Genomic DNA, 25,295 nt, shown 5'->3' with positions numbered 1-25,295 from the left:
TATTGGTAAAATATTTTGATATTATGTCACCTCTGGTTTGAGTTTTGAGACTAAGTTTAGGAGCCATTACTTTGTCCACCACTCCACCTTCACATCTCACCTCCAACTGACAAATTGAGGAAATAGAAGCAATATGTATTGTTAAGTGCTCCTACAGTAGCTGCAATAGTTGATTTCAACATGAGATGTGCAACTGTAATCATAGTTATATCAACCAATTCAACAAAGAGAAAGGAGAGTACTATTAATCTAAACATTTCATACTTTTTGGATTTTGGTCCTCTTTCTTAAGGGCAACTAGGGATAAGTAATAAACTCTGGCCAGTCAGCAACACCCACTTCTCACTAATGAGTAAATAAAGGATAATAGATAAATTGGATATTTTACCAAACTTCATAATTAATTATGTATCAATAGAGAGTCATAGAGTAATAGAGATATACAGCATGGAAGCAGTCCATATCCCTCTAAACTCTTCCTATTCATAGTTCATGTAACTATTAAGGAATAATACTTAGTAGTATTTACTGTCCAATTCTTTTCCTTGATATAATTCTCTGCAAATATATTGTAATATACTTTAGGAAATTGGGTTGCATTCTGAAGCTGTTGGTCTCATTTTTATCTATATATTATCCAGTAAACTCAATACTGAGTTAAAATGCTCTTGTGCAACATATTATGTGATGTCTGAAAGCTCAGCAGGTCTGGCAGCATTTGTGAAGAGGAATCAGAGTTAACGTTTAGGTCGAGTCACCCTTCCTTAGAACCCAGGTCTGTGGAAGGGTCAGTCAACTCGAAACGTAACTTTTATTTCTCTCCACAGATACCTGGTAGCAGCTGTGGAGGAGAAATTGAGGACTGCAGTTGCTGGAGAAGTCAGAGTCAATAAAGTGTGGCACTGGAAAAAGCACAGCAGGCAAGGCAGCATCTGAGGAGCAAGAGAGTCATGATAAAGGGTTAAGCCTGAAACATTGACTCTCTTGCTGCTCAGATGCTACCTGACCTGCTGTGCTTTTTCCAGTGCCACACTTTATTGACTCTGACTTCTCCAGCAACTGCAGTCCTCAATTTCTCCTCCACAGCTGCTACCAAGCCATTTGAGCTTTTCCAACAATTCTTATTTTTGTTTCTGATTTACAGCATCCACAGTTCTTTCTGTTTTATGTGTTGTCTACAAGGCTTAGAAATCCCATAGAGATGACACAGTGGGCCAGATTTTTCTGTCAAAGTTATGATGAAGCTAATGGCAGTGACATTGTTTATGTGCAAATTGTACAGCAACTGCAGGCGAGGGGATGTTGGTTGGTTAAATTCAAATAATTAACAGTTACTGTCTGGCTTCTGCAACTCCATCATGAGCTTTGCAAAATAAAATCTCACTGTTTGTTTCCTCCTGTGGATAAGTCCAAGATTGTGCAATTTTGGAATTCTTCCTCTGAAGACAGTAGAAGTGAGGTCAATATCTTGGTCACCAGACCCAAAACATTAACTTTGATTTGTCTTCACAGATGCTGCCAACATCTTGAGCTTTTCCAACAACTTCTGTTTTTGTCAATATTTTTAAGGTTGAAGTGAGTAGATTTGTGGCAGGCAAATAAGTCAAAGGTTATTAGGGATAGACAGAAATGTGGAATACTGAATAAAAACAGATCAGCCATGATTTTATTGAGTTGCAGAGCATAGTTGAATGGCCAAATAGCCTGTTTATGCTCCTAATTCATAAACTTGCATATCTATACTTAACCATTGAAATTGATGGATGTGAAGCGGTTAATTTGGAGTGATTGACACACAATAAATTTTCCATGGGCAGTTCAGTTTTGTCTATTTAATTCTAACTGCTATTTTATTAAATAATAGGTGTCAATTATTCCCAAACTGCCTGTCTGAAAATTAATTATTACAAGTGTAGAGTTTTATCCCTCCTGGTTTTAATTGTTTTGGAGACTTTAATTTTTTAGATGTAAAAGTTTTAATTTTTCTGAAACTATTGTTGTGGTTCTGTTCGCCGAGCTGGGAATTTGTGTTGCAGACGTTTCATCCCCTGTCTAGGTGACATCCTCAGTGCTTGGGAGCCTCCTGTGAAGCGCTTTTGTGATGTTTCCTCCGGCATTTATAGTGATTTGTATCTGCCGCTTCCGGTTGTCAGTTCCAGCTGTCCGCTGCAGTGGCCGCTGTATTGGGTCTAGGTCGATGTGCTCATTGATTGAATCTGTGGATGAGTGCCATGCCTCTAGGAATTCCCTGGCTGTTCTCTGTTTGGCTTGTCCTATAATAGTAGTGTTGTCCCAGTCGAACTCATGTTGCTTGTCATCTGAGTGTATGGCTACTAGGGATAGCTGGTCGTGTCGTTTCGTGGCTAGTTGGTGTTCGTGGATGTGGATCATTAGCTGTCTTTCTGTTTGTCCTATGTAGTGTTTTGTGCAGTCCTTGCATGGGATTTTGTACACTACATTGGTTTTGCTCATGCTGGGTATCGGGTCCTTTGTCCTGGTGAATTGTTGTCAGAGAGTGGCTGTTGGTTTGTGTGCTGTTATGGGTTCTAGTGGTCGCAGTAGTCTGACTGTCAGTTCGGAAATGCTCTTGATATATGGGAGTGTGGCTAATCCTTTGGGTTGTGGCATGTCCTTGTTCTGTTATCTTTCCCTTAGGCATCTGTTGATGAAATTGCGGCCGTATCCGTTTTTGGCGAATACATTGTATAGGTGTTCTTCTTCCTCTTTTTGCAGTTCTGGTGTGCTGCAGTGTGTTGTGGCCCTTTTGAATAGTGTCTTGATGCAACTTCTTTTGTGTGTGTTGGGGTGGTTGCTTTCGTAGTTCAGGACTTGGTCTGTGTGTGTGGCTTTCCTGTATACCTTTGTGGTGAATTCTCCGTTCGGTGTTCTCTGTACCATCACGTCTAGGAATGGGAGTTGGTTGTCCTTTTCTTCCTGTAAAAAATGAGGTCTGCAGATGCTGGAGATCACAGCTGCAAATGTGTTGCTGGTCAAAGCACAGCAGGCCAGGCAGCACCTCAGGAATAGAGAATTCGACGTTTCGAGCATAAGCCCTTCATCAGGAATTCCTGATGAAGGGCTTATGCTCGAAACGTCGAATTCTCTATTCCTGAGATGCTGCCTGGCCTGCTGTGCTTTGACCAGCAACACATTTGCAGCTGTCCTTTTCTTCCTCTCTAGTGAATCGGATTCCTGTGAGTGTGGCGTTGAAGATCCGGTGTGTGTTCTCTATTTCTGTGTTTTTAATTATTACAAAGGTGTCTTCCACATATCTGACCCAGAGCTTGTGTTGAATTTGTGATCAGACTGTTTGTTCTAATCTTTGCATTACCGCTTCTGCTATGAGTCCAGAGATGGGTGAGCCCATGGTTGTACCGTTGATTTGTTCATATATTTGGTTGTTGAATGTGAAGTGTGTTGTGAGGCACAGGTCCAGCAGTTTAAGTATGCCGTCTTTGTTGATAGGTTCAATGTCCTGTCATCTGTTCTGTATGTCCAGCAGGTTGGCTATTGTTTCTCTGGCTAGGGTTTTGTCGATAGAGGTGAACAGTGCCGTTACATCGAATGAGACCATGGTTTCTTCCTTGTCTATGTGTATATTTCTGATGATGTCCAAGAACTGACAGCCAGACTACTGCGACCACTAGGACTCATAACAGCACACAAACCAACAGCCACTCTCTGACAACAATTCACCAGGACAAAGGACCCGATACCCAGCATGAGCAAAACCAACGTAGTGTACAAAATCCCATGCAAGGACTGCACAAAACACTACATAGGACAAACAGGACGACAGCTAATGATCCACATCCATGAACACCAACTAGCCACGAAACAACATGACCAGCTATCCTTAGTAGCCACACACGCAGATGACAAGCAACATGAGTTCAACTAGGACAACACTGCTATTATAGGACAAGCCAAACAGAGAACAGCCAGGGAATTCCTAGAGGCATGACACTCATCCACAGATTCAATCAATAAGAACATCGACCTGGACCCAATATACCGACCATTGCAGCGGACAGCTGGAACTGACAACCGGAAGCGGCAGATACAAATCACTATAAATGCTGGAGGAAAGATCACAGAAGCGCTTCACAGGAGGCTCCCAAGCACTGAGGATGTCACCTAGACAGGGGACGAAACCTCTGCAACACAAATTCCCAGCTCGGCGAACAGAACCACAACAACGAGCACCTGAGCTACAAATCTTCTCACAAACCTTTCTGAAACTATTTTGTTTCTGTCAAGTCAACCATTATTTTGTTCTCTTTAGTTATTCTTCTGTGCCTGATTTGACATCAAATTCCTCCATTTTAATTGACATATCCTTTTTCATCATGCACTATCAATATTGCAATTCTTCATCTTGATTACTGAAAGAAATGCAAGGTTACTTGTCACCCGTCAGATCCATGATCCATTTCCCTTATTTGCCATCTTGTCATGCAAAAACCTAAATATGCAAAGGCAGTGTAACTATCAATGTGATGTCCTGCCACATGAAAATATGGGCCAAAAGATATAAAAAAGACACTTCAAATGTGACACACCTTTTCTTGTTTCCACTATGACTAGGACTCACTTTCTAATTCACAGCATCAATGTCTCAACAATATACTTACTTGAACTTACATGCTTTATGTATTCTTATAAAACTTTTTTGTTGTTTTGTTAGTAACAGATCTATTAATGCTTCTTATGCTGCCGACGAGATTTTTCTTGAAACAGACGAATATTATCAGGATGGTGAACATGATAATGTTTCTTCTGGTACCAAATCTCTTTTTGATTTTCAAAATTCCAAAAATTGATGCAACATTTTTTTTGTAAGGTTTCAGCACACAATTTAATGAATAATACACAATAATTTCACAGTCCAATGAAGACTATTATTTTTTCAAAACAATTTGGAAACTGCTCTCAATACCAAAACTGACTTTAAAACGCTGTTTCTCAGATGAAGGAAAATGTATTCCTGCAATTGTATTTGTTTCAAAACAACAGGATTTCGGATCATCTTTAATAATTGGCCAATATTGCTGTATTCAAATGTGAAGTACAATCAACAGACAGGAATTATTATTCCAGCTCTCGGTTTCTGAAGACTAATCATAAAGAAGCTCTGTGCAAGTTCCATCTGTACTGACTTACCTAGGTGGCTGATCTCAATTGTTCTGAGAGTGTGTATTGAAAAAGATAGAAACATAAGGCATCTCATTCCCAATAGATCATCTAGGCTGAAGGTATGTTGCAGTGGGGTAGAGTCAAAATGGTGTGAGGTGGCAGCTTGATGTGTGAAGGGTTGGGCTTCACACTCAATTTGTTAGTTCAAAGTCTGAATTCTACCATGTTAATTCACACCTCAATATCATAGAACATAGAACATTACAGCGCAGTACAGGCCCTTTGGCCCTCGATGTTGCACCACCCTGTCATACTAATCTGAAGCCCATCCCACCTACACTATTCTATGTACGTCCATATGCCTGTCCAATGACGACTTAAATGCACTTAAACTTGGCGAATCTACTACCGTTGCAGGCAAAGCATTCCATACCCTTACTACTCTCTGAGTAAAGAATCTACCTCTGATATCTGTCTTATACCTATCTCCCCTCACTTTAAAGTTGTGCCCCCTCATGTTCACTGTCATCATACTTGGAAAAAGGCTCTCCCTGTCCACCTTATCTAACCCTCTGATTACCTTGTATGTCTCTATTAAGTCACCTCTCACCTTCTTCTCTCTAACGAGAGCAGCCTCAAGGCTCCCAGCCTTTCCTCGTAAGACCTTCCCTCCATACCAGGCAACATCCTAGTAAATCTGCTCTGAACCCTTTCCAAAGCTTTCACATCCTTCTTATAATGCGGTGACCAGAAGTGTACACAATACTCCAAGTGTGGCCGTACCAGAGCTTTGTACAGCTGCAGCATAACCTCCTGGTTCCAGAACTCAATCCCTCTATTAATAAAGGCCAAAACACTGTCTGCCTTCTTAACAACCCTGTCAATATGGGTGGCAACTTTCAGGGATCTGTGTACATGGACACCGAGATCTTTCTGCTCATCTTCACTCCCAAGAATCCTACCATTAGCCCAGTACTTTGCATTCTGATTACTCTGTCCAAAGTGTATCACCTCACACTTATCCACATTAAATTCCATTTGCCACCTCTCAGCCCAGCTCTGCATCCTATCTATGTCTCTCTGCAACCTACTACATCCTTTGTCACTATCCACAACTCCACTGACCTTAGTGTCGTCCGCAAATTTACTAACCCCTTTCTAAGCCCTCATCCTGGTCATTTATAAAAATGATGAACAGCAGTGGACCCAACACTGACCCTTGCGGTACGCCGCTAGTAACTGGACACCAAGATGAACATGTTCCATCAAATACAACCCTCTGTTTTCTTTCAGCAAGCCAATTACTGATCCAAACTGCTATGTCTCCCAAATCCCATTCCTCTACATTTTATATAATAGCCTACTGTGGGGAACCTTATTGAATGCCTTGCTGAAATCCATATACACCACGTCAACCAGTTTACTCTCATCTGGTCACTTTGTCAAAAAACTCAATAAGATTCGTTAGGCACGACCTACCCTTGTTGACTGTCCCTGATCAGATTATTCTTTTCTCAATGATTGTAAATGCTATCTCTTATAATCTTTTCCAACACTTTACCAACAACTGAAGTGAGACTCACTGGTCTGTAATTACCAGGGTTGTCTCTACTACCCTTTTTGAACAAGGGAACCACATTTGCTATCCTCCAGTCCTCAGGCACTATTCCTGTAGACAATGATGATTTGAAGATCAATGCCAAAGGCTCAGCAATCTTTTCCCTTGCTTCCCAGAGGATCCTGGGATAGATCCCATCCTGCAAAGGGGACTTGTCTATTTTCACACTCTGCAGTATTTCTAATACCTCTTCCTTGTGAACCTTAATCTCTTCTAGTCTAGATGCAAGTATCTCTGTATCTTCCTCGCCAACATTTTCATTTTCTATAGTGAACACTGTCGAAAAATATTTATTTAGTGCTTCCCCTATGTCCTCTGACTCCACACACAACTTCCCACTATTATCCTTGATTGGCCCTAATTTAACTCTCTTCATTCTTTTATTCCTGAAATACCTATGGAAAGCCTTAGAGTTTACCCTGATCCTATCCACCAACAACTTCTCATGTCCCCTCCTGGCTCTTCTGAGCTCTCTTTTTAGGTCTTTCCTGACTTCCTTGTGACCCTCAAGCGCCCTAACTGAGTTTCCACATTTTGTCCAAACATAAGCTGCCTTCTTCTTGACCAGGGATTCCACTTCCTTAGTAAACCACGGCTCACATGTTCTATATCTTCCTCCCTGCCTGACAGGTACATACTTATCTAGGACACTCAGGAACTTTTCCTTGAATAAGCTCCACATTTTTAATGTGCTCATCCCCTGCAGTTCCCTTCCCCATTCTACGCTTCCTAAATCTTTCCTAATTGCATCATAATTTCCCTTCCCCCAGCTGTAACTCTTGCTCGATGGAGTACACCTACCTCTTTCTATCACTAAACTAAACCTGACAGAATTGTGATCGCTATCACCAAAGTGCTCACCTACCTCCAAATCTAACACCTGGCCAGGCTCGTTACCCAGTACTAAATCTAAAATTGCTTCACCCCTTGTTGGCCTGTCTACATACTGTGTCAGGAATCCCTCCTGCACACACTGGACAAAAACTGACCCATCTGTAGTACGCGTACTGTAGTGATCCCAGTCAATATTTGAAAAGTTGAAGTCCCCCATGACAACTACCTTGCTTCTCTCACTCCTATTGAGAATCATCCTTGCTATCCTTTCCTCTACATCTCTGGGACTATTCGGAGGCCTATAGAAGACTCCCAGCATGGTGACTTCTCCTTTCCTGTTTCTAACCTCAGCCCATACTACCTCAGTTAATGAGTCCCCAAACATCCTTTCTACAACTGTAATATTGTCCCTGATCAACAATGCCACACCTCCCCCTCTTTTACCATCTTCTCTGTTCTTACTGAAACATCTGAATCCCGGAACCTGCAACAGCCATTCCTGTCCCTGCTCTATCCATGTCTCCGTAATGGCCACAACATCGAAGTCCCAGGTACCAACCCACACTGCCAGTTCACCCACTTTATTTCAGATGCTCCTTGCATTGAAGTACACACACTTCAAACCAGGTTCTCACTTGCCAATGTCAGATACTTGATTTGGGAACTCTCTACTCTCATCCTCTTCTGTCGCTGTCCTACAATTTTGGTTCCCATCCCCCTGCTGTATTAGTTTAAATCCACCTTAATAGCTTTAGCGAATCCCCCCCTCCCCCCCAGGATATTGGTACCCCTCTGGTTTAGATGGAGACCATCCTGCTTGTAAAGGTCCCACCTACCCCAGAAAGAACTCCAATTATCCAAAAACCTGAAACCCTCCCTCCTGCACCATCCCTGTAGCCATGTGTTCAACTCCTTTCTCTCCCTATTCCTCACCTCACTAGTACATGGCACAGGCAGCAAATCAGAGAAAACAACTTTGTTCATCCTAGCTCTAAGCTTCCATCCTAGCTCCCTGAATTTCTGCCTCAAGTCTCCATCTCTCTTCCGAGATGGTGCCAATGTGGACCATGACTTGGGGCTGCTCTCCCTCCCCCCGAAGGATCCCAAAAAACATGATCAGAGACATCACCCTGGCACCCAGGAGGCAACACACCAACCGTGAGTCTCTCTCGTCCCCAAAGAACCTCCTATCTGTCCCCCTAACTATCGAGTCCCCAATGACTACTGTTCTGCTCCTCTTCCCCCTTTCCTTCTGAGCAGCAGGTGCCCCACTGCTTTCCCCTGGTAAGTCATCCCCCCCCCCCCAACAGTATCCAAAACGGTCTACTTATTGTTGAGGGGAATGATCACAGGGGATTCCTGCATAATGATGCAATTACACTTCAAGAAGAAATTTATAAAATGAATCCCATCATGAGATATTCAGTTGCACATTTTTCAATATTTTAATATTACCTGGAAGTGATAATATTCTTCTTATTAAAGATTTATGAATTTTCTAGGTAAAAGTGAAATTCCTTTGTATTTGAACCATTTATGTTAATTGGGATATTGCGAGGATTCCTGTGAGGATGATCTCTTTAGCTGTAATCTTCAAAACCTTTGCTCAAAATTCAAGTTCTTGGATTCCTTCTATTTGTTTTTTTTGTATTGCTCTGGAACGCTCTAGAACGCTCTAGAACGCCAGCATCTCTGGCTAGGCCAACATGTTTTACTGAATGAATTGTTAATTTTAATTCTGGGGTTGGGGAAAAGTTTTGTCTTTAAGATTTGATATTAAAATAAGCAGTAAACTCATAAGGGGGCATTATTTTAAAATACTTAGTCGCTGAATGTGTTAAATGACCTTAGCAAAGCGAAGAGAGGAGATTTGGATATTCTCGGGCAATTTGGAAGAATGCATTCATGAGATGGAGCTTGGCTTTGAGTGCAGAGACTGGCTCGAATCTGGACGAAGCTTCAAAGGGATTCGGGTTTTTTTTTGCAAAGGAGGAATATTTAGGTTCTAAGGAGAATGAGACAGTGGAGGAATCCAGACCCTCGGGACAATCGCAATGTGTGATTCTCTTAAAAAGCCCAAGGGAGTTTTCCCGGCACAGGGCGATCCGGGAGGTTTGCTTGGCTTTGAGAATCACCATGAACTCTGTCCCTCTCTGCTGTGAAGACCTTCTCTGGGACAGCAGTTTGCAGCTGCAATGTCACCGTAGTCAAAGAAATGATGACCCTTCTCAACACTTGGGAATCAGGGAGATAGCCAACGGTACACAGTGTTTAGCCGGGGCAGTGTCACTGTCCAATCCAAACCTGTGTGCGGGGAAATCTTGGAGTCTGTGCCTGAATATGAGGGAGATCCGACTGCAGTACAACAGACAAGGGCCAGAGGAGCTCTGCTCTCCCCGAGCCCAGGCTGGATGGGAGCAGCGCGATACTGAACTCAATAAGAAAGTGTAAAAGCATTGCCCCCGGGGCTGTGCAGGAGAGCGGCTCTTGTAATTATTTACTTCATGTCTAATTTCGCAAACAATGTAAAGCGATAGAGGGACCCCAGACAGCATTTCCAAAACATAGCTTCCAAACAATTCCATTTAGAGAAAAGGCAAGTCAAAACATCTCCCCGTGGTTTCAGCCAGCTCCCTGACAACAAAGATACTTTCGAATGATTGGATCCGAAAGTGGACGACTCCCTAACAATCTCCTTCATCAATAAAGTTTTTAAATGTTGAATGTAGGAAGTCCAGATGTGGCTGGCTCACTTTCTTCTCTCACCCACCCCCCACCCCCAATTAAAAATCCTCGTTAATAGAATGACAGCTACTAAATATTCATTGGATAACGAAAAGAAAGAAGTTAACATGGAAAACCCACAGCAAATATAGAAACGATGACCTGACCATCTAAGCGTTGTTAATGACATTAAAAATCTGTCCGGCTGTAGTGTGCGGACACTGGGAAGGCTGTTCTCTGGAGTTTTGAAGTGAGTTCTGTAGCTACACAACACAATATTCTATTAGTGCGTCTCCGGTCTAAAATAATAAACCTTTCTGCTTCATTAACGGAAAAGAGAGGGAGCAGTATGGGCTGACTGAAGGACAATCCTCCGTTCCAGTTTCCTGTTTACAGTATCGCATAAGAACGAGGCAAAATAATCGGTGCTAATTCTAAAAAAACTCCACCATTCAGTCCCTCCAAGGCATGGAATTTGTAGTAAATCAGACCCGCAGTAACACTGGCAGACAGCGCTGACCCCAACAAATGAAAATAATCAAAAGTAATTAGAAGCGTGCTGGACTGCTCCTCAGAGATCTGTGCTGGAGAATAAACATGCCGTAGTGTGCAGAAACTCTGCAAAGACCTATGTCTGAGCTGTTAGGTGCCCTGACCTTGTCTATATAAAGATGTGATTTATGAAGTGCAGGGCATAGCGGCAAGGCTTCTGTCTTTTTCAAGAAAACTGTTTGTGGCGGAATGTAAGAGTCTCTCAGCTCTGTGCCACAGTCCAAGGGAGGCAATCCTCTTTGTAGCCCTCCCTGTCAGAGAGAGAGAGAGAGAAAGTAACATTTTAGGGCGAAAACATCACTTGTTTTGAGAAAAGGGTTTTTGTAATGAAATGAATATAAAGGGGAAATTTTAACAGCTTTGCCTAGATTACAAGGAATTTAGTTTGCAAGTTATCGGCTGAATGTAAAATGTGGGGAAAAAACTTTCCTGTATAATCAGTGTTAGAAATAATTGCACTGTTCAATTGTTAACAAACAATACATTTTAAAACGTATTAAATATCTCAGATTATCAAAAGAATTAATCCTTCCAGTATTTCACTTCCCTGGGATCTGGTTTTGGCTCTTTAATTTCTGGGTCTATTTTATTGGCTCTTGTGAGATCTCGTAGATTTTTTTGGTAAAATTTAATGTAGTTTTTAACTTTATTAAAGAGCTCTGCTGATGTTTGACTAATTGCGTTAAACTCACACTCAGTGCGAGATATTTAGTTATGATGTTGAATTTACCAAGTCCGAGACTCCAGTTAATATCTCTCAAGGAGATAAAGTATTGTTTCTTTATTCCCCTAAATAAGATAAAACACACGAACACATTTGAATTTGTGCAAAGCGATTGAGTCAAATAAACTGGGCTGGACCTCTATCTGAAAGGTCGAGTTGCTCAGTCCAAAAAGCAACTTTCATAAAGATCAGAAACGGAGTGCTCAGTGGATACTGGATACTGGATGAGCTCCCGACCCTAGATAACCACAGAATGTCTGAAACTGTGAATCAGACTGATATCGCTTTTTAAAAAGTTTTTAATGATGTGCTGGAATGCACCCTCGCCCTCGGGAAGCAATTAACATAGCAAATGCAAAAGGTTTTGGATCATCACAAGACCTTCCAGTTTTAATTTTGGATAATCTACGAAAATAACCCTTCAAAATGTGTCCACTTACACTCTTGTGGGAATATTTGCCCTGCCGTAATAATAACGCCTTCACACTTGGAGTGAATAGATAAACGTTACAAAAAAAATTGCCAAGCTGAACAAAACTGTCTCAAGGAAAGCTAACTTGTATTTTCGATAAGTGTCGCTTTCCCGAATGGATTCTGATGAACTGAGGGAATATGCTGTGCTGTTTTTAATTGATTCCTACAGTTACCATTAATTTCCTAGTTTCTAACTAGTCGACCTGTAAAGTTGTGTAAGGGATACTGGCAGAATCCGTTTTGTTTTTGTCAATAGAAATCTTAAAGATAAACCGAAAATCGTCTTTAACATCATCCTACCAAGTGAATCTTTAGGAAATGTGCAAACTGAATTACATTTTCTCTATTGTATATCAATAATGGCAGCCAAATTGGAAACATGGGTGTCGTTCAAATTATTTTTAAATGTTAAATAGAGGTAGTGTTCCTTTAAACGACAGTTCGAACCAGGCGACTGTGACAGCACGTAGAATATTGTTGGACAAACTCGCTTCACTCGGTGTCAGGAAGTTCTCAGTACCGGACCGTATGTTGTGCAGGTGTTAATAGGCTGGGACTCTGTTAATTGGTCCCAATCATCCAATTCCCAACCAGCGATTGTTTATACGAATTTCATGATGGGAACGTCAGTCACTTGTACTTTCATTGTGTTGATAAACCGATCTCCAGCAGAGAGACTACGGAATGTCCAAAGCGGTGTGTGTGTTATCCCCGAGTACTGCTATTTGGCAGCGGTCTTTCAAAATGATCGACTTTCCCCCTTTCGGTGACAGAATGACTTTGAAAGCGGAGACCACCTGCAGATTCTATAGTTCTTACTGTATTTCGAACGCTCTTCGGATAAAGCAGCTTTTGTGCATTTCACGTGAAACATCCACATGTGGAATGATTGAGATATCGTGTAGTTACTGAGAGTGGGGAGAGACGAGTTTGTGCGGTTTGGATCCTAATGACTGGAGACTGCTGCTGACTGAGAGTTGTGGTGGATCATGGTACAACTCCTAACTGCCTTGTCTCTTCACCATTAACCAGATCTTGAGGCGAAATGGAATAAACCCGCTGTCTGTTTGTGCAGATTTCGATTTTCTTTTGCTCACAGTGAAAACCGGACTGAGTTTGCACTGTTTGACCTGGAGGAGGGCAGGAGATAGGCGACACCTGAGACAGCTCATGTTGTTTATTCTACAGGGAAGGCGGGGGTGGGGGTGGTGGGGGGGGGTTATTTTAATGTATGGTTTGTTGACAGAAAAACGGTGTAAAGGAGGCCGAAACTTCTTAAAATCCCACCTGCATCTGCTTGACGTTAAAATCATCCTGGTGATGAGGAAGTGCGAACCCGGGAGAGCGCCCAGCGCGGTTCCTCTCCTCCCTGGTCTTAGGCTTTTCAGGCAGCTCTAGCCCAACACTCAGCCACCATTATATCAGCAACTTTAGTAAAGGGCGATCTGCAACAGGAATGTTTCCTCTTTCCCTGTACCCCGGGACACCAGAGACTTAGCCATCCCACAGGCTGCTCAGTATTCAGTGGGTCCTACAGGCACAAGAGAACAGAATATTTTTAGAGTTGAAAAACATTATTTGAACAATTTCTCTTTCATTAAATGCCCCTTTCCTTTTTGCAACATAATAAATACCTAATGTTCCAGCCGAAGAAAATCCCTCGGGATCCGGGTAGATGCTGGACCTCTATTTGATGAACGGAGACCTAGTCTCAATCTGGGTATATTTAGTGGAAACTGTGTTGAAATAGGAATGTTAATTCGCCCACAGCGAGGTTGCCTTTTCCGGCCCCAGTCGAAAGGGCCCGATCGGTGAGTTTTTCCCGGTGTCGGTGTTCACCACAGTTCCGATACACTGTCGCTTCACGGAATAACACGGCCTGCAACGGGTACACATGAACGGTTAGCGAATTTTAACAACAAACCTCCCCAAACAACAAAAAGAACAAGAATCTAACCCTTTACCGACAGCTTCCTCCCACTCCGCTCCACTTTCCAGGTCAAGAGAAACTTCGCGTCGGTGGCGTTTCAGTTTCATATTCGGGAAGCCGACAGAATGCCCGCGGGTGACCAGAAAGCGCAGAGTGATCGAACTAAAAACAAGAGGGAAAAAATCCTGGTGTTATCTGAAGCAAAATGAAATAGCGAATATACATTTGAACAAGTAACTAATCAGTGACAAGCAAAACGCAGGATACCGAAGGAAAGGTAGGCTCTAGTTTCTCCCGGTGTTCCCCATTGAAGGCGGTTTCTGAGCTCGGTGTAGCTCGAAGGTGTCGTTTTAATGAAACGAATGGAGAAAATTGATGAAGTAGGGACCGTGGAGAGCTCTGGTAATTGTGAGAATGATTAATGAGAGTCAAATTACTCCGTCAGAACAAGCAAGAACATCAAACACAAAGCAAAGAAACGCGAAATAAAGTTATTTGTCATCAAACAAGGGAGACCCAGCCACAACAAATGCAGAACAATGGCCCACAATATTTAGTGAAGGATAAACACCGGCTCTATCGACACACAGCACGCACACTGCTTTGAATCTAAACTCGATTTCTTTGAATATAACATGAAATTTGATTTTTTGATTTAAAAAAGTAAATTGTGTTCAGACGAAGATGAGAACAGAAACACCTATCTCTGTCAAATATTTCCCCTGGTTGTGTACACAATCTTTCCAAATCGCTTGACCTCTTGGAAAGTCAAGATAGTTTGACAAATGTAGCCAATTTTTGTGGAGTTTTGTGCTGTCTCCGTTTGATATAATGAACTAGGAACTTTCCGTTGTTGTTGGGAAGTTGTTTCTGTTCTTTAATTGCTCCGATTCCCACTTAAAATACATATTTTGTTCTCTCTAATTGTTTTTAAACTTATACCTCGCAAATCAGCAGCATATAATCCATTTTGTGTCTGAATGTAAAATTCAGGCAATTAATTCTACTGCAAGCTATTACGAATTCCCTCAGCAGCCCTGGAGATTGCTTCCTCTGGAACCCTGGCTTTAGAATGAAGACTGTTAGACAAATTAAATTAACTACAGAGAGAGAGAAAAAAACTCTGCCGCTAGTGCACTTCAGATACAGGAGAACTGTAAGAATCCGTTAGAAACAGTATTTAATACACGTTTAAAAATAAACCTTTATACCGAAGCAACACATTTCCGGAGCTGCTGTACGTACCGCTCAATATATTCCATTAAGTAAACCTTGTTGCATGTGTAAATGATTAGAATAAAGGCCGAGTCGTTAGAGAACAGACCCGTCTACACACAGTTAAATAAACATTCACACAAATATGAATATAATTCCACCGACAAATCTCAATGCAAGTATGCACATATTCCTGCTATGTACCTGCAGAAAGGTACAACACATATCTCCAGCCAGTTTAATCTTTCAGAAACATAGGTAAATGGTTTATCTTTGCCATGTCTTATTTCAAATTTAACCAATGCATTTTAATATATTTTGTTTAATAAACGAGTTCTGCGTTTAGGTAAATATGACAACAATTGCTTGATCCCTGAAGATCTATTTTCTAAGTTGAGACGGACTTTAATAGATGTCATGGCCGTCACACGTCAATGGCCTTAAAATACAACTCGCGATTGAAAAGACGTTTGAATATTGAACAAGTCCCACTGTCTCCACACCATTTCATTGTCAAAATCGATCTCGTGGACAAGTTCGTCTTGTGAAGGATTGAGTTGTTTTGACAATCGTAAGATCGTTCTTGAAAACATTTCTAAGACAGCGCATCAATCAAAGCAGGCGGGTTCTTGTCAACCGCCAGACTTTTGGAGGAAGTTTTTACTGATGGGGGCAAGTTCCAGTGCCTCGCCCTTTGTGCGGGTCGTCACTTGGCACTGCTTACTTTGTCTAACCCAGTCACAGGTTGGTGGAGCGAATGGAGACAAGCGCTGAAAAAATGGCCGGTTCCCATTCTCTCTGCCTTCTTGAAATCGAAATTACATGTCATAAATAATAAATTCGGGCCACAAAACCACCCAATAAAGATATTGTTGAAATCAATATGGAAACGCCTGAACTCGAATAGAAAGACAAGATCCATCGCAGAAGATCAGGTCAGGATTACAAATATTACAAAATTATAGGCTTTACAGATGCGGAAATTATCCAATTTTCTCAGTAGCCCACGTTGTTCCTCAACTCAAATGGCCCTCCCAACTGTAACATATGGTCTCATCCCTCCGCTACCCGAGACCCAACCAGAGCTGTATGACCCTCTATGAGAATGACTGAGAAATGTAATACTCTTATAGGTGAACTCGATCATTATAACAAACCCCACAGTGTCCCTTTGGGATAGTTGCACTAACCGTAACCTGTTGAATTAAATATTGCCCCAAACTCTGGGGGTGGAAGTCTTGCCCACCGAGAGTTTCTGTCCAATAAGATGAGGGCAGGTCATAGAGTCATAGAGTCATAGAGATGTACAGCATGGAAACAGACCCTTCAGTCCAACCTGTCCATGCCAAACAAATATCCCAACCCAATCTCATCCCACCTGCCAGCACCCGGCCCATATCCCTCCAAACCCTTCCTATTCATATACCCATCCAAATGCTTCTTAAATGTTGCAATTGTACCAGCCCCCACCACTTCCTCTGGCAGCTCATTCCACACACGTACCACCCTCTGCATAAAAAAGTTCACCCTTAGGTCTCTTTTATACCTTTCCCCTCTCACCCTAAAGCTTTGCCCTCTAGTTCTGGACTCCCCGAACCCAGGGAAAAGACTTTGCCTATTTATCCTATCCATGCCCCTCATAATTTTATAAACCTCTATAAGTTTGCCCCTCAGTCTTCGATGCTCCAGCCTATTCAGCCTCTCCCTGTAGCTCAAATCCTCCAACCCTGGCAACATCCTTGTAAATCTTTTCTCAACCCTTTCAAGTTTCACAACATCTTTCCAATAGGAAGGAGACCAGAATTGCACACAATATTCCAACAGTGGCCTAACCAATGTCCTGTTCAGCTGCAACATGACCCTCCCAACTCCTGTACTAAGTGTATTGAATGGCAGAGCCATTAGAAAGGCAGCCACCTCTGTGGTATAACAGCCACCCAAAGCCTGAGATCAGGTGGGTGGTCATGTTGTGGGGGTGTGGGTGACTCCAAATTACAGGTGAGTGATGCTGAAAAGGTGGTTAAAGATTGGTAGGCATTTGGAAGAGAGAGTGTTAACTGCAGGAACAGGGGAAAACTCTCAGCAGTATCCCCTCCTGACCAACATCAATCATGTACCAAATGCCTTTAAATGATAAAGCCCCACCAAACGCTTGAGGAAACCTAAAGTTCGTTTCTTGTGCTCCCGCATGGCAAGCCCTATGCCTGTCATTGTGTTAATACCAAAGGCCTGAGATGTGGGATGAGTGATCATTGATTGCCCAACTAAGATCCTAAGTTGCCGAGAACATGTGCAGCTATTTGGGCCAAGCAAAACAAAATAATTGTGCTTAATAAAGCATGAACTTCAATTGCATACAACTTCCCTCAGGCCTCAGCATGGATAATCAGGGTGGAGGGGAGAAGATGGTGAACTTGCTAAACACATCAGTGTAGAAAGTATCAACTTCCACCCAATACAAGCTCTGCCCTCGTTACTGAAAGAGGGCCTGAGTACAACTGTAGTGCCCTTTAGAATTTGTATTCACTTGTGGTTTGTGGTTATTGCTGGCCAGTATTTATTGTCCAGCCATACTTGCAATGCCTTCTTGAGCCATTGTAGTATGTTGTCGATAGACCCACAATGCTCTTGAGGAGGAACAAAAATAGAAACTGTTGGGAAAACTCATCAACTCTGGCAGCATCTGTGGCAAGAATGCAGAGTTAACATTTTGGGTCTAGTGACCCTTCTTTAGAATGGAGAATTCCAGGATTGTGACCCAGTGATGTTGAAGGAATAGCAATACATTTCCAAGTCAATGGAAATATCTTTGAGGGGAACATGCTGAGGATGGTGTTCCAATATATCTGCTCCGCTTGTCTTCTAGAGGGTAGTGTTCGTGGGTTTGGGGGTTGCTGACCTAGGAGCCTTAGTAAATTTCTGAATTGCATCTTGCAGATAGTATACATTGCTGCCTCAGTGGTGGAGGAAGTGGATGTTTGTGGAGGTGGTGTCACTCAGGCGGGCTGCTGTTTTCCCGGATGGTATCAAGGGTCTTAAATGTTTTTGAAGCTGCAATCATGGAGGCATTTGTGGAGCATTCCATCACACTCCTGGCTTGTGCTTGTAGATCTAACTACAAAAGTGTGGCGCTGCAAAAGCACAGCAGGTCAGGCAGCATCTGAAGGGCAGGAGATCGGCATTTCAGGCAACATCACTGGATCATCAGGAATGTGGAGGTTCAAGGGGGCTGAGAGATAAATGCAAACCTTGGAGAGACAGGAGCAAAGTTGCTGACTTGTAGTTGCTGTGATGAGTCCAGTCGAATCTCTGGTCAACGATAAGTTCCAGGATGTGCCGGATAGTGAAGGATCCAGTGTTGGCAATAATATTTAACATCAAGGGGTGATAGTTAGATTATTTGTTAACGATGGTCATTAATCTGACATTTGTATGGCGCAATGTTGTTTGTTACTTATCAATCCAAACCCAGGTGTTGCTGCATTTGGCCATGGACTCCTTCAGTATCTGAGGAATTGTGAATGGTGCTGAACTTTAGGCAATCATGAGTGAATATTCCCCCTTCTGGCCTAGAATTAGGGGAGAGGTGATCTGCGTACATTGGGATCAGAAAACTCAAACTAGATCTGTGGTAACCATTAGAATATTTTGTTGAATTGAAAAGTACTTTTACGCCACTTCTGTGTATTAAAGTGTCTGTGTCTGTGAGGGTGACTCTGCTACAAATTGTGTTGCTTTTATTTCTGTGCGTGCTTGCGCAGGTTCGAATATGCCCCTGTGTGTGTGTCTGTGTGTGTGTGTGTCTGTGTGTGTGTGCGCGCGCGCGCTTTCAGAGTGTGCCGCTGTAGCTTTGTGACTGTGTGTGAGTATTGGAGCCTGTGGATGTCTGAATCGGGCAGTAGTGTATGTAATCATCGTGCAGGAGGGAGACGCCAGTCTGGCATAGATTGCTGTCGATTTAAACCATTGTAGCTACTGCCCCTTTAAAAGTTACTTGCAAGACGGACTTATTTTCATCAATATAATACAAAAAGTTATTAATAAAATCATTTCCTGGTTCTCTGTGACTTTTCCTCTAGATACATGATGTAATGCTCAACTGCCCAGAGATCCCTCGGCACTTGCTCTGTCTCATCGTCCCAGTGCTGTGTGTTCCCTGGGACTGTTCCCGAGCTACAAGGAGCTGGAATGGCTCTCAGTCCAATGGCATAGCGCATGTTGCTGAGACCATCAGAAAACGATATTCTCAGGAAAATTATATTTTAAAAACTCTTTGAAAATTATGAGATTTTCACAAGCACCGCCGAAACGATACAAGTTTGCAGAAATGCAGAGATCAGCAGATTGATTTTGTGTAAAACACATGATAGATTGGCTGAAATCGAAATCACAACTCAGATAATTTTACTGCCAATTGCGATTGCCATCTACTGGACAGTTTGCGGCACTGCCACTCCATCCCAAACCCCATTTCAGCTCCAAGTCCCAGCCCTATCAATATGAAACTCATTTGCCCAGGACGTGGTACAGATTCTCGACGCTTTTGTTTACACAGCGACATTTCCTGCTTTTCAGAGAACTGTTTAAAAAAAATAGCCAGCTCTATATCAGAAAAGTAGATCAACTCCACCAAATAGTAATCAGTTTCCCAACTCGCTACTGCTTCTATTTAACACACAATGCATCATAAAACAAATCCTTCATCCTGACAGGAAGAAAATAGAACAGCTCATAGGTTCAGCTTGCCCAAGTTATTGCTAAATTAAAAAGCTCCAACAATGGACATCTTGAGGAACAGCAGGAAGCCCGCGGTCAGTAACCGGGGTTTGCTGAAGGTTCTCAGCGCTGGATTCTATGGGAATCTCTGTCCAGGTTCTGCTGCTATTTACAAAGGAGTCCCGGAGCTTATCCGGTGATACCTCGGTGTCGCATTTAAAGTTGCACGTCAGTAATTCCTACACAACAACAAAAATCCTAAGTAAATAGATCCATGATCAGACATAACAGAGACCAATTGAAAGCCTCGCAGTAACAAAACGAGCGATTTACTTTGTTTAACTGAGCACATTAAACAAAACACAATTGATATCAGTAATAACTAAAACTCGCAGACTATGCCTTGGAATCAGTCAAGGTATGATTGGCGGTATTTAAAAAATATTTAAATATTATCTATTACACATCTGCCAGAACCTAAGGCCAGCTCCTTGGATATACATAACTCCGGGCCTGTGTCACAGCGGACATATCTGACATATTTAACTTATCTATCATATATTCCATATCTGTCAAATCTATCTGTCATACACATATCGTATAGACTATTACTGTCATATGTATATGTCACATACCCCATGCAACACACGGCGATGGGCTAGTGCTATTCGCGCTGGAATGTGAGTCCCAAGACCCAGATAAGGTCCTGAGAACCCGAGTTCGAATCCTGCCTCAACAGGTGATGGAGTTTGAATTAAGAAGTATAATTCAAAAATCTAAACCATTGTTGGAAACCCCATCTGGTTCACTAATGTCCCTTAGGGAAGGAAACTGCCTGCCTTAATAAAAACCGGAACAACTTCAGCTCTGCAGCTCTGGCAGCCATATGTGCAGAGAAATCAGAGTTAACGTTTCGAGTCTAGTGATCCTTCCTTGGTTTGTATAGATACCACCAGGTCACGGACCCAAAACGTAAACTCTGATTTCTCTTCAGCTGCCAGACCTGCTGCCAGACCTGCTGACCTTGTTTTTGAAACTGCCACCCTTACCTGGTCTGGCCCGCAGCAACCTGGTTGACTCAACTGCCCCCTGGGCAATAAAGTGCTGGCCTAGCCAATGATGCCCACATCCCGGGAACGAATAAAAAATGCCGTGTACCACATCTGTGCTATAGATATCTGTCACATGTCTAAAATATCTGCCTTTCAAGTCGGATCATGGGGTTTGTGTAGAAAATGCAAACAGACAATTCGAATTTATTTAACAATTTTTAAAATGATATAAAGAAGATGTAGTAAACGGAATGTGGAGATTCGATAACATTAAAACTCTTTCTTGCCTGGATTTGAAGGTAGAGTCAGTTAAGGAGCCGCGTAAGAAAGGGATAGGAAAGAAACCAGAGGTCGAAAGGCCACAGTTTCTTGATCAGGTTGGAAAATGGCAGCAGATAGTTACAGCTTCTCCCTGACCAGGAGAGTGGAAGGGTCTGAGTTTGATTCGTGTTTATTAACTCGGACAGCGGCCGACACAGGCGGTACCTGTGCAGCTGGCAGACGGTTAACGTGTTCGGGACAAATGCCCCAGTTTCTTTGTAAATCTTTACCTGGACAGGTAGCTGTTGTATGTGCGCGTGGGAGATCTGTGAAAGTGTGTCTGAGTCTCCCCTGATGTGGAGGAGTCGGTGTTGGACTGGGGTGTACAAAGTTAAAAATCACACACCAGCTGCTCCGAAAGCTAGTGCTTCCAAGTCAACCTGTTGGACTATAACCTGGTGTTGGGTGGTTTTTTAACTGAGTCTCCTGTCTGTGTCTTGTTCCTGTCTGTATAAGTACACGTGCATGTAACTCAAAGTTTATGAAGTTATTTTTCAGAACGTCGAGAAACAGGACGGTCACCCAAAGGAAAAGGGAACTTCCTAATCAGATTTAAACCTCGTTAGCAAAGATGGTTTTGTCTTAAAAAGCCGAAAAGTACCCACCTCCCCCGAAATAAAACCTTTCCAAAGTTGCTGTTTTTCTGAGTTGGGTTGGCTGATGCGCTCCTGGGGTCAGCAGGATAAGAAACCCTGTACAATTCCGTCTCTTGCCTTCCCAGAAACTGGGCAGGAGAAGCTTCCAAAGCAGCTTCAGTAAGACATCTAATCCGCTTTCCTGGGGATTGTTTAATGTGGCGGCAAAACTACTCTCCTATTCACTGACTTTGGGACTCAGCCTCACTTCAGGCAACGACCTGGTTTGTCGCACGCTGCGAGATAAAAGCCTTTTTCTAAAATAAAACTCATTCCTTCTAGTGACTTTAAGTGCAAGTGAGAATACACACAGCTCCATGTGGAGATAGATCCGATTTCAGCAGGTGACTGCTGGGGAGGGGAGGGGGGGGGGGGCGGTAATTTAGAAAATACAAAAATGGAGCATATGCAGTTACACCCAGGTGAGAATCCACTCTGAGCCAGTTACATCACCCCCCCCCCCACCCAACACCCACCCCCAGAATGTGGGGTCTCATCTGAAGCTCCGTTCACACTAATAGAGAAAAGAACAAACTTTGTAACTTTAACAATTGCCTATACATAGCGCTTCTATATGAGCATGTGTATACGTTTCCATGTGTGTGTATGTGTACATATACTTGCGGATTAAAGTGAAATTGCAAATGGCTTCTTTTTTCTGATTAAGCCACGATTTATTTGCTGTTTATGTATCTTCTTAAAATACTTTTTAAAAACAAGTAATATACGAACAGGGTGGTTCAGTGGGTGATAATGACAAAATGTCGAGCTGAAATGGGGCTGATTACTAATTGTTCAGAGTCCCTCTCGAGACTGGTTCCTGAGAGGCGTGTTACAGAGTTTTCATTCCGCCCTCCCTCCAGCCCAAGGTAATGCAATCGAGAGACAGCGAGCAAAAACGGACGCTGTCTTTAAATCCAGCCCGGGTTAACCTGTTACTGTCTTTTTAATGAGCTCTCCAGGAGATCTCTCTCCAGTGACGACCCTTCGTTGACCTCGGCGATCGAGGACGCTTCTGACACTTCATCATAGAAAACACACAGAGACAGACAGACAGAGACAGAGAGAGAGAGAGACAGAGACACAGAGAGAGAAAGTAAGCCGGAGTTCGCGGGGAACCGCGTGTGGATGGAGCAGCTCCCGGGTGAGGGTGAGGGCAGGTCGGGCTATTGAGCTGGGGAAGCTAGCCCCCCCCGTCCCACCGCCCCCCCCCCTCCATCCCCCACCCCATCCCATAGCTCCCAGCCCCCGTCCCGCTGTGACCCACCGATCTCTCCCCCCGGGAGGGCTCTCCTCCTGCAGCAACTTGCTGGCCTTGACCGACAGTGTTAGCTCTGGACAAACAAACTCACCCGGGAGTGCCCGACAGCGGGAGCACCGAGGGAGGGGAGGGGAGGGGAGGGGAGGGGGGCAACTGAGCGGCCGAGGGGAGAGACCAGGGCCGGGGGCGCCTGCAGTCGGAGCTCGGACCGGGGGCTTATCTGGCGGCTGGCGGAGGGAGAGAGCGGCAGGTAAGTGAGTGAGACCTGACCCCCCCACCCTCCCTCCCTCCCCCTCACCCACTCCCTGGCCTTCACCCCCAGGATCACAGGGAGCTCTCTCCCTCTGCCCCTGTTTCGGCTCCGATCGCCCCGGACTCCCCGGGCACTGGGACCCTTCCTACCCCTCACCCCCTTCCCGATGCTGTCCCGGAGTGAGGGCTCTGAGACCCCGGGAACTCCCTCTATCCTGAGTCGGACTGCGATCCCAGCTGGAAGCTCCTTGTTCCTGAGAATGGAACACGGCCCGGAGGAGGGGTGGCTGGGGTCCCTGAGGGTGGGTGAGGGACCCTGAGGGTGGGTGAGGGACCCTGAGGGTGGCTGGGGTCCCTGAGGGTGGCTGGGGTCCCTGAGGGTGGGTGAGGGACCCTGAGGGTGGGTGAGGGTCCCTGAAGCTGGGACGGGGGCAAACACACACCCCCTCCCTCACAGTCCCCCCCCCCACATTCCCTCTCACTCGCCCTCACACACTTCCTCACCCTATCCCCCTCCCTCACTCTCTCACTCCCTCTCCGTCTCCCCTACACACGGACTTCACCTTGGCCAAGCCCCTGCCCTGACTGTGCCCCTTCCCGTCTCCGTGTGCAGGGCTGGCCCGGGCCATTGCCAGTGGTTCCGTTCTGTCGTGACTTCCCCTTTGTCGGTGAGCGGGTTTAATTAGGAACCCAAGGAAATGGGCGGATAGGGAGCAGAGGGACCCTTCCAGGGTGACTGATCCTTTGTTTGTACACGTGAAGTTTGATTGAAATATCCTCAGGAGCTGAGAAAGTATCGCAAACATCAAACCAGAACCGTGTGGAGAAAGTTGTTTCTAGTGCAAAGTCTGGGATAGCGTGCGGTCTGACAGAAAGTGACAAGAATCAAAGTTTTACAATGTTTTGAAAATACCAACAAGATGACAATTTCCAAAATACAATCTTTATAACAAGATTTTATCGTGTATCTGGTGCAATATTTGTGAAGCGATTCCCTGGGAATGTTCCCTCAGTGGTCCCTGCCCCTTGGTGTGTAATGGGAACAGCCAGGTCAGACTTATTCACACACTCGCGGTGTTTCCAGGCCGGAAACGGACTCTTCATGGCCGCAGGTTTTCAGCTCCTGAGACCACAGCTTTTTATTAAACCCTGAGAATGGACAGTAACTGGCGATGTTTAGAACAGAAGGCACCGTTTTCTGAGTTCTGATCACGGTAACAGCACCTTCCGACCTCATAGTGCGTCCCGGAAAGTTAATGAGTTGGAGCAGGTCCCTGTCGAGTTCTGATTTGCACGTTCGAGCGCTTAGAGGTTAGGCAAATAGGGAATAGCCTCAATAACTCCGAGATAAAACTAGTTGCTCCAAAAGAAATGCAAATGTGTTCTTTGAAAATAATGTTCTCGAAGTTAGGGGTTCTTTTAAAGAGTAGCTGTCTGTATTGTTAGCATTGTTTAATTCTCGCTCGGCTCAGAGTGGCTTCATTTGCAATGTTCTCTCTCAGCCCGGTTTTACCGATTGCTCCCCTGACTTCTTTGCTCGTTGTAGTCATTTGAACGTCAGTCGCGCTTTATAGTTTGCTGCTAAATTTTTGTTTCGAATTGTCAGTAAAATACCTCGGCCTTTAGTAATTTACTGATTTCTAACGTAATCTATTCTTTGCCCGTTTCAATATCAATGCATTAATTTAAAGAAAACCAATATAAACCTGTCTAATGCACCTGGCATCACATTCTGATCTTCCCAAGTTTTTTTTTAATGTGTGGCTGCTTTTAGTCGAAATGATAAGGAGTCATTTTCGTAGTTCAAACACACAGCGTTCAATGTTTGCAGTTACCACCTTTTCATATTTA

At 43.7% G+C, this 25,295-nt stretch overlaps 1 protein-coding gene and 1 long non-coding RNA gene across 13 annotated transcripts in view; one reads left to right on the top strand and one right to left on the bottom strand.

The window, feature by feature from the left end:
• Positions 1-11,320: 11,320 nt before the first annotated feature.
• LOC132821744 (uncharacterized) lies at positions 11,321-14,386 on the bottom strand. Its single transcript, XR_009645346.1, has 4 exons — positions 14,260-14,386; positions 14,027-14,154; positions 13,697-13,941; positions 11,321-13,593 (listed from the first exon to the last, which is right to left on the bottom strand). It is a non-coding gene; the product is annotated as an uncharacterized LOC132821744 (long non-coding RNA).
• The window catches only part of mecom (MDS1 and EVI1 complex locus), a 239,013-nt gene continuing 227,021 nt past the window's right edge, over positions 13,304-25,295 (top strand). For 6 of the 12 annotated variants that reach the window (XM_060834460.1, XM_060834457.1, XM_060834456.1 and 3 more), the window contains exon 1: positions 24,154-24,658. The gene's annotated coding sequence lies outside the window, so the exon portion shown is untranslated. Of the gene's footprint in view, positions 14,270-22,931; positions 23,028-23,342; positions 23,443-24,153; positions 24,659-24,733; positions 24,756-25,295 lie in introns of those variants that run through there. The other 6 variants (XM_060834462.1, XM_060834461.1, XM_060834453.1 and 3 more) reach the window with 5 other exon arrangements.

The sequence above is a fragment of the Hemiscyllium ocellatum genome, chromosome 13, assembly GCF_020745735.1.
Source record: "Hemiscyllium ocellatum isolate sHemOce1 chromosome 13, sHemOce1.pat.X.cur, whole genome shotgun sequence".
In the NCBI taxonomy this organism is placed as follows: domain Eukaryota; kingdom Metazoa; phylum Chordata; class Chondrichthyes; order Orectolobiformes; family Hemiscylliidae; genus Hemiscyllium; species Hemiscyllium ocellatum.
This window is presented reverse-complemented; position numbering and strand designations above follow the sequence as displayed.